Genomic DNA, 8168 nt, shown 5'->3' with positions numbered 1-8168 from the left:
CGTTACACTGTTGCTGGCCCATAACTTCACATTAAACATTGATTCAAAATGGTTATATGGCCTTAGTGTTCTGAAAGTTTCAATTTCAGTCATCTCCGAGAAAGAAGTAAATCCTTAACGTTTCGATCGCCTCCGTAGTCCAGTGATCAAAGTTCATGGCTACAGATCCAGAGGTCTCGGGTTCGATTCCTAGCGCTGCTACATTTTCTGAGAAGTATTGGGTCTAGAACGGGGTCCCCTCAGCCACGTGAGGATGTTTGAGGAGATATTTCGGGGGAATAGCGGACCCGGTCTAGAAAACCGAGATTAATAGCAGTGGGAATCCGTTGCGCTGACCACGTGACACCCTCTATCCGCTAAAGTTGGCACTAACTTCGTCGATAAGCTGCAGTCGATCGGTCGGTATAGTTCGCTTGCGGACTGAAGCCACGGTTGTTTTTTGGTCATGATTTTCGATAATAGACATCTGAACAGTATGTTAATCTCCCTCCAGTACAGTCACAATTCACAGATCGTAACATGATAACACCATATGTCACCATCTCCTAACCTATAGCTCGCGTACCACCTGTGAACCGCTAATGTTCTGTGACTGGACCGTGGAAATTCATATTGAATATACTATTTTAAGAACCGCATCACGTGTTTTAAAAATGTAAGTTATTTCCTAACATGTTTATTATTGGCCGGGCCATAGCTCAAGCGGTTAGTCGCTGGCTTCCCACCGCGGCGGCCCTGGTTCGATCCCAGGTCTGGTCAAGTAAGATTTGTGGTGGACAAAGTGGCGTTGGGGCAGGTTTTCTCCGAGTACTTCGGTTTCCCCTGCCAATCTTCATTCCACCAATTGCTCCACAATCACCCTCACCTATCATCTGGGGCTGGTACAATAGGCCAGAAATGGCCGTAGTACAAGCGACTTAGTCCCACCCCACTAGCAATAACAAAACATCTTTATTACGGTGTATTGTATATGTATGTATAGCAGGAGCCGGAATAGCTCAGTCGGTATAGCAACTGGCTACGATCGGGACGACCGGTAGGTCGGAGTTGAGTCCCCGGTAGGCTAAAGAATTTTCCTTTCTCCATGTCGTCCAGACCGGCTCTGCGGCCCACCCAACCTCCTATACAATGTGTAACGGGGGCCCTTTCCCCGTGCTAAAGCGGCCGCGGCGTGAAGCTGACCACTCACCAACTGTTGCCGAGATTAAGAAAATGTGAATCTGCACATTCACTTCCCCATACGCCTATATTGCGTAATTGTTAAATTAGTTACATACAAGGACAAACATGTAGAAAAGCCAAACCAAGGCCCTGATCTTGATATTAGTTGTGTTGTGACGATTGTAATGAAGAAGTTGTATATTATAACACAACAGGATGCATTTAATGAAAATCTTAAGCCCATTTTTTTTTGTTCTAAAGTAAATAGGCTAGAAAATATTTAACTTGCCTACGCATACACAATAATATAAATGCTGTTACCTAGCAAAGGGAGTTACGTCTTTACTGCTGTTGCCAGCAATGGTCGTCAATTATTCCATGATTGCGTGTGTATTCGTTGCAGTGGTAACGTTTTTACCGAACCGTTACTTAAGAGAGTTTTGGGGGTTACACATGGAGACACAAAGACTGACGGGAGGTATTTATGAAATACGCAGTTGAGATGGGCTCAGGTGTCATGATACACATACAAAGTTTCAAAGAGATCGGTTCGGCCATGCTGAAGTTGATAAGAGGGGTGAAGATACACGGACACACAGAACATGGCGATCTCATAAGCCTACTTTTATTTTTTAAAATAAGGAAATTATGCTAAATATACCTGAATGACATAGGTACGTAAGTACTTTGTTAAGCTTAGATAAAGTGTGGTAAGGTAGTCCACAGGGCCAGGAGAGGTCGCTAGGAAATCCATCGAATTCACAATCCTGCTATACGTAGCACATAAATCCGAATTATTGCATTTTTCTGGAAACAACAGCTTAGCAAAAGTTTTCAACAAAACAGGCATAAAGACAATTGAAAATATAGTTCCTTTTGCATTGATAATTAATTTCATCTAGCAGAGTCCTTCTTGAGAAGCTGACTATCACTCAGCTTATCCTGTTCAGAGCATTTTTCTACTGCCTCGAGACCTGTGCTGGATGAATCCAATCCACATTCATATTTCTATAGCTTAGTTTATTTCGGAGGATGTGGCCATGTACGAGGCCATGTGTCACATCTCGTTACAAGTCGGGCTTCAACCCTGTGACTGTTATTGACCTCCCCCCCCCCTCCAATCCAGTTGTCTGTACATGACTGCTTATTCAGTACACACACCCCTAGCTTCCCCACGTGAAGGTTCTTCCCCCGCTATGTGTAATTATATGGATTTGATAGTGCAGGAGGAAAGACTAAGGACCCAGAGCTGATTAGATTTCTGAGCACTGTAGCTGTCCGATTTTTACCTGCGAAAGAAGCCATTGTCTCTCTGCAATTATAGGGTCTAGAAGCAGGACAGACTGAAACAAATAAAGACAGCTTAGGACGATCACAGAAATAGCCCACACGGGACTAGCGACAGACAGTGGAGCAGAGCGATCGATAACCCTCCTGGTCTTCCTCAGGTATTTGAGGCCATGTTGAGTTATTTTTACAGAGTTCAGAAGAACACCTGTGGATGGGGGATGTACCTCTGGCTGCTCGCATTGGTCGTTTTGGAAATTATTGACGTGATTTCAACGAAATGTGGTTTCAGATCTCATACTCTACGTTGTCGGACGAATTCGATTGTGATTCATGTCGATCCTCTAATCGAACTTGCCTGTTTCTCACAAGAAACGTCATATCCTGGTAAATGCTGATGAATGATGTGGATGTGGGCTCAATTGTAAAGGTAAAGTTGTCCCTGTGCGTAACTAATTAAGCACTAAGCCATAAAGGCGTAAGGGGGAGTGGATGTATAGACCCAAGTTTCCTTGACCTCGGCACTAGTTGGAGGTGAATGGTCAACTTCATGTCCTGGCTACTTTACCCACGGGGAAAGAGCCCCCGGTACTCATTGGATAGGAGGCTGGATTCACCCCAGATCCCGTCTGAACGACGCGGGGAAAAGAAAACCCTTAACCCTAACGGCACACGAACTCCGACACCTTGGCCGTCCAGCCCGTAGCCAGTCGCTATACCGACTGCGCTCTCCCGGTTCTATAGGCTTAATGAAGATGCATAAATTTTGTTAAAAATTTGTCGGTGTGATTAGTGTGTGTCGAAAGAAAAGAAAAATATACCTATCCTACTTCCCTCATTTATAAAAAAAAAAAAGAAACAAAAGTAGGCGATTATCATGCTGTCTGTGTGTGTCTGTGTATCCCCCCCCCCAACAACTCTTGAATGGCTGAACAGATGTTTATTAAACTTCTTGCGTATATCATGGCAAATGAACCCATGCCAACGGCGTACTTCATAAATTCCTCCCATCAGTCTGTGTATTTACATATGTATCCCCCATCGTTGCTGGCAACGCCTCGATAAAAAAAAAAAAGAAACATCAAAGCGATAAAAATTTCACACCCAGCAATAGAAGAATTTTTGGACTCGTCTTTTTCTGTGCGGTCCGTGTCGTATCAAGGAAAGCAGGCGCTCAGTTCTTCCCAGATCTCTTTATGTTCTTTACTCTGTTCATTGCAATGTCTTTAGGGCGATTTGCTCTGTCGGAAACATATGAACATCGTAAAAAAGCAAAACTATCCCTGTAAGAAGCCGTGAAGATCCATACGGTTGTGAGACGTTCTGGGTCCCACATTTTCTAGACAATCGGCTCACAAATGACGGTGAGATTGTCAGCCTTAGGCGCCGGCTGCCCTTTAGCCCCAAGAAGATTCCTGGTACTCATTTCTGCTAGAGGCTGAGTCGACCCGAATGCCATAATGCAGCTAGAAGGATGAGGTCAATTGAAAAACCTAATGAATTCATCGGGAATCGAACCCGCGACCTAGCACCTTTAAGTATAGTGCCTCAACTAACTACGCTATCGCGTGCCCCATATCTGAACATCGACACCTGTGATCTAGTAGTTGCAGTTCCTGGCTACAGATCCAGAGATCCGAGTTCGATTCCCGGCGCTACGAGATTTTTTTCTGAGAAGTAGTGGGCCTGGAATGGGGTCCGCTCAGCCTCGTGAGGATAATTGAGGAGCTATTTCAAGGAAACAGCGGCTCCCGTCTAGAAAACCGAAATTAATGACCATGGGGATCCGTTGCCCTGACCACGTGACACCCTCTATCAGCTAACGTTGGCACTAACTTAGCCGACAAACGGCGGTCGCTCAGTCGGTATAGTTCGCTTGCGGACTAAAACCAGAAATCCGATCTCACTATTTCAAGTAAAATTTGTGTCTTTAAAATATGATAATTTTATTCATTAGTAGTTTGTCTTTCTGTTTCCTTCTCTCATCATTATCAACGTGTAGTTCTGGCCTGTTCTGATTACTGATTACAAGGATTCAGACTACTCCATCTTGTCGTTTGACGTCTCTGTCGATTTATATCGATAATCTAGTTTCATAATTTGTTTTTCAGACATTCTTTCCAAATGTTATAGCAGCTTACTTTGTTAGTTATTTTATCACATTAGCTTATGAGCTCCTTCTCTTGTTCGGTCTTTCTCCCCGTTCATTCTTTTACTAATTATTTTTCCGCCTTTCTTTCTTGCTTATTTTCTGCCTTGTCTCTTTGCTTTCTTCTTTTTGGATCTCTTCCATGTTTCTTCTATTATCACTTTGTTGGAGCTAAATGATGCAGACAAAGCAGGAGAGATCCCAGTCCGAGACACCAATCTGCTCACATAGCCCAACCGTAACTGAAACCGTTAACCTAAAATGTAAGAGTACAAAGTATCTTTTGTTTTTCTATACTATACTTGCACGTGTTCTGGTACAGCGATTTAAATGAGGTCGAATTTGTTCGTAGCAAATTTTTTTACTTGTTCAGCTTTCACGGATTAGGTCATCAGGCCTGTTCCAATTTAGAATTAACTTCTGAAAGTGTGAATCTATTTAAACGTTCGATAGAACATCCTGGATGGAGGATTGGCCAATCACGAAGCGTTTACATATACAGCACACACAAATACAGAGGAATGGAGGTAGAAGTGTTGTCCCGAATGGATTCCGAACCCATGATCCCAGTGTTTGAGCGTCCATATCATTTCTTGTGCTATACGAATCAAAATAAGTGTACCCTATTTAAATTTCGGTAGGTCTATACGTGATTTGTGTTTCATCCCTTCTGAACGCACCTTGATACACAAACAGCCACAGAATCTGTGAAGATATACAGACGAACACAGTGCTCAGGGAAAAATAAGAGGAATACAAAATACTTAAGAAAATTAGAAAACCACGCTAACGCACTAGCAGCGAGCCTACTAGATAATAGCGAAACTGCACATAGACTGAAAAGGTACACCATCCTAGGCCTCGTCATAGTCCCTGGCTTCCACCGCGGCGACTCGAGTTCAAACCCGGGTCTAGTCATGTGGGATTTGTGGTGAACAAAGTGGCACTGGGGCAGGTTTTCTCCGAGTACTTCGGTCTCCCCTGCCAATCTTCATTCCACCAATTGCTCCACAATCACCCTCACCTATCATCTGGGGCTGGTACAATAGGCCGGAAGTGGCCGCAGTACAAGGGATTTAGTCCCAACCCACTGAGAATAATAAAAGTGAAACATAAAGTTGTCCCAGTGCTTAATTAATTAAGCACTACGCCTTGAAGACGTATGGGACAGTGGATGTATAGATCCACATTTTCTTGACCTCGGCACTAGCTGGAGGTGAGTTGTCAGCTTCACGCCCAGGCCCCTTTACTCCCGGGAAACAGCCCCAGGTACCCATTGTATAGAAGATTGGGTGAACCCCAGAGCTGGTCTGGACTACATGGTGAAGAGAAAATTCTTGACTCTACCGGGACTCAAAATCCGAACCCTCGGCCGTCCAGCCAATAGCCAGTCGCTATACCGACTGCGCTATCACGTAATAAAATAATAATACACGGTCCTGACTCTACAAGACAGACCTGAGTAAAACTTTAATACAAGAATCAAAATGTTACCTAAGTGATCAAAAAAAGAGTGTATGAGTTACATCATTGGGCATAACTCATTCACGTGCCTGTACTTATTGAACGTATATATTTATTGCAGATTCTGCAGATTATATATAAAAATGCGAAACATTCCATGTTTTTAAGTTTTATGTTCGTTATTTAATTGCAATGTCAGTATTGAAGCGCCGTAACGCCGATGATAATATGATTAATGAGTTCGGTAGGTAGTTTGTCGCTAGTCTTAATTAATTATGCACTAAGTCATGAAGGCGTGTGTGGGAGTGGAGCTATAGTTTCATCACTGGACGGAGGTGAGCTGTCAGAATCACGTCCCGGCTACTTTACCCTTGTGGAAAGAGGCTAGGTGGGCCTCAGAGCTGGTCCGGATGTTTTGAAGTAGAGGATGCTCTAATTTCCCCTGCCAAAAGGATCGAAATACAACTGTCCAGCCCGTAACCTATCGCCATACCGACTGAGCTATCGTGATATAGTCTAGTGCAGGCTTTAACTCATCTTTTGTGTTTGATCTCTCTTAATATGTTCTGTTTACGTGTTTTTCTTTCAACGTCAAATATTTTCTTTCTTAGGACAAAAAAAAAATTGTATTTCTTCTTAATAATATTTAAAATTTAAAATTTGGACGTCACTGCGTCTATATTATGAAGACCAACTGGTTGTTGCTGTTAAGGAAATATTCGCTGTTTGTTCTGAGAGTCATATTAAACACTTATATACATTGTGTTGGCACAATTCCTGTTGAAACACGTGGTTCATTTATTAAAAGAAATTATTTAAAAGTCAGTTCACGGAAAACCACAGGTTCTTTTCCACAGAAGCAAAGCATTTTAGGCCTGTGGATTGGCACATACTGTAACCTACCATTCAGCAAAATTCAGCACTGCTCATGAATGTTGCAGCGGGAACAAATTTAATCTTTTTTTCTTTACAGTAACAAACGTTCTGGCGCTTGATTTGAACAGCAGCCAAGAAATGGCAGCTCAAAGAAGACGCCAGTGTTTGAAATACCGAGTCGGCACATGACAGAGTGGGACACATGATTCCCAAACAGTGCTACTCTTCGTCCTGGGCTGGGAAAGTAGATAATTATAAAAAGGAATTCCTAAACTTCACATGTAAAAAGGGTAAAGCTATCCCTGTAAGAGGCCGAGAGGCCAATAGGGTTGTGAGGCATCGAGGATCCCACATTTTCTGTAGACAATAGGCTCACAGTTGGCGGTGAGGTTGTTGGCCTAATGCGCTGGCTGCTCTTTACCCCCCAGGAAGAATCCTGGTACTCATTTATGTTAGAGGCTGAGTCGATCCCAGGGCCATAGTGCCGCTTGAAGAATTAGGTTAATTAAAAAATCCAGCGACCTAATCCAACGACCTTCCGGCTTGTAGCTTATTGTTTTAACCAACTACGCTACTGCGTGCACCCAAACGTCAGATATTCCTTTATTAATTTATAAAATAAACATATTTCAAGTCAGTAGATCCATAACCATAGTTAAATTAAGTCCACATACATTTATATGCTTATTGACATTTTGGTAAGAATCCTATTAAACTCGCTCATTCAAACACGCAGTATGTAAACAAAGCTTGCTTGAAGAATAACATGAAATGAGACCACTTTAATGACAAGAAAAATAGAGGCGAATAATCTTTCATGAGTAGGAAGTTGGGAAGAGACACGATTTTAACATTTTCTTGACAAGTCTAACGGCTGGATTTTGTAATGCCAGAAACATCATTTTGTGTTCAAAATATGTGGAAATTATGGCTCAGTAAGTCTAAAATATGTATCTGAAATATAAAACCTGCAATTGTCGGAAATGACTCGTTATTGATTAAATTGCGACAATGCAAAAACGATTAAATTCAGAGAAACTACGTACCCTACTAAGCTGTTAACAATAATGCTTCATTTTTGGATAGTCCTGGCTTCATTCTCGTCACCGTACATCGTCTGTTCTAACCAAAACTTTCTTGGTCTTCATCAATCCCTCGAGGAAAATTCTGAAATAATAACTTGAGATCGGCTAGGTCTTGCCACAGCTCAGGCGGTCAGTCGCCGGCTCCC

Source organism: Cryptotermes secundus, unplaced genomic scaffold (genome assembly GCF_002891405.2).
Source record: "Cryptotermes secundus unplaced genomic scaffold, Csec_1.0 scaffold1076, whole genome shotgun sequence".
NCBI classification, from domain to species: Eukaryota; Metazoa; Arthropoda; class Insecta; order Blattodea; family Kalotermitidae; genus Cryptotermes; species Cryptotermes secundus.
Note: the sequence above shows the minus strand (reverse complement) of the source record.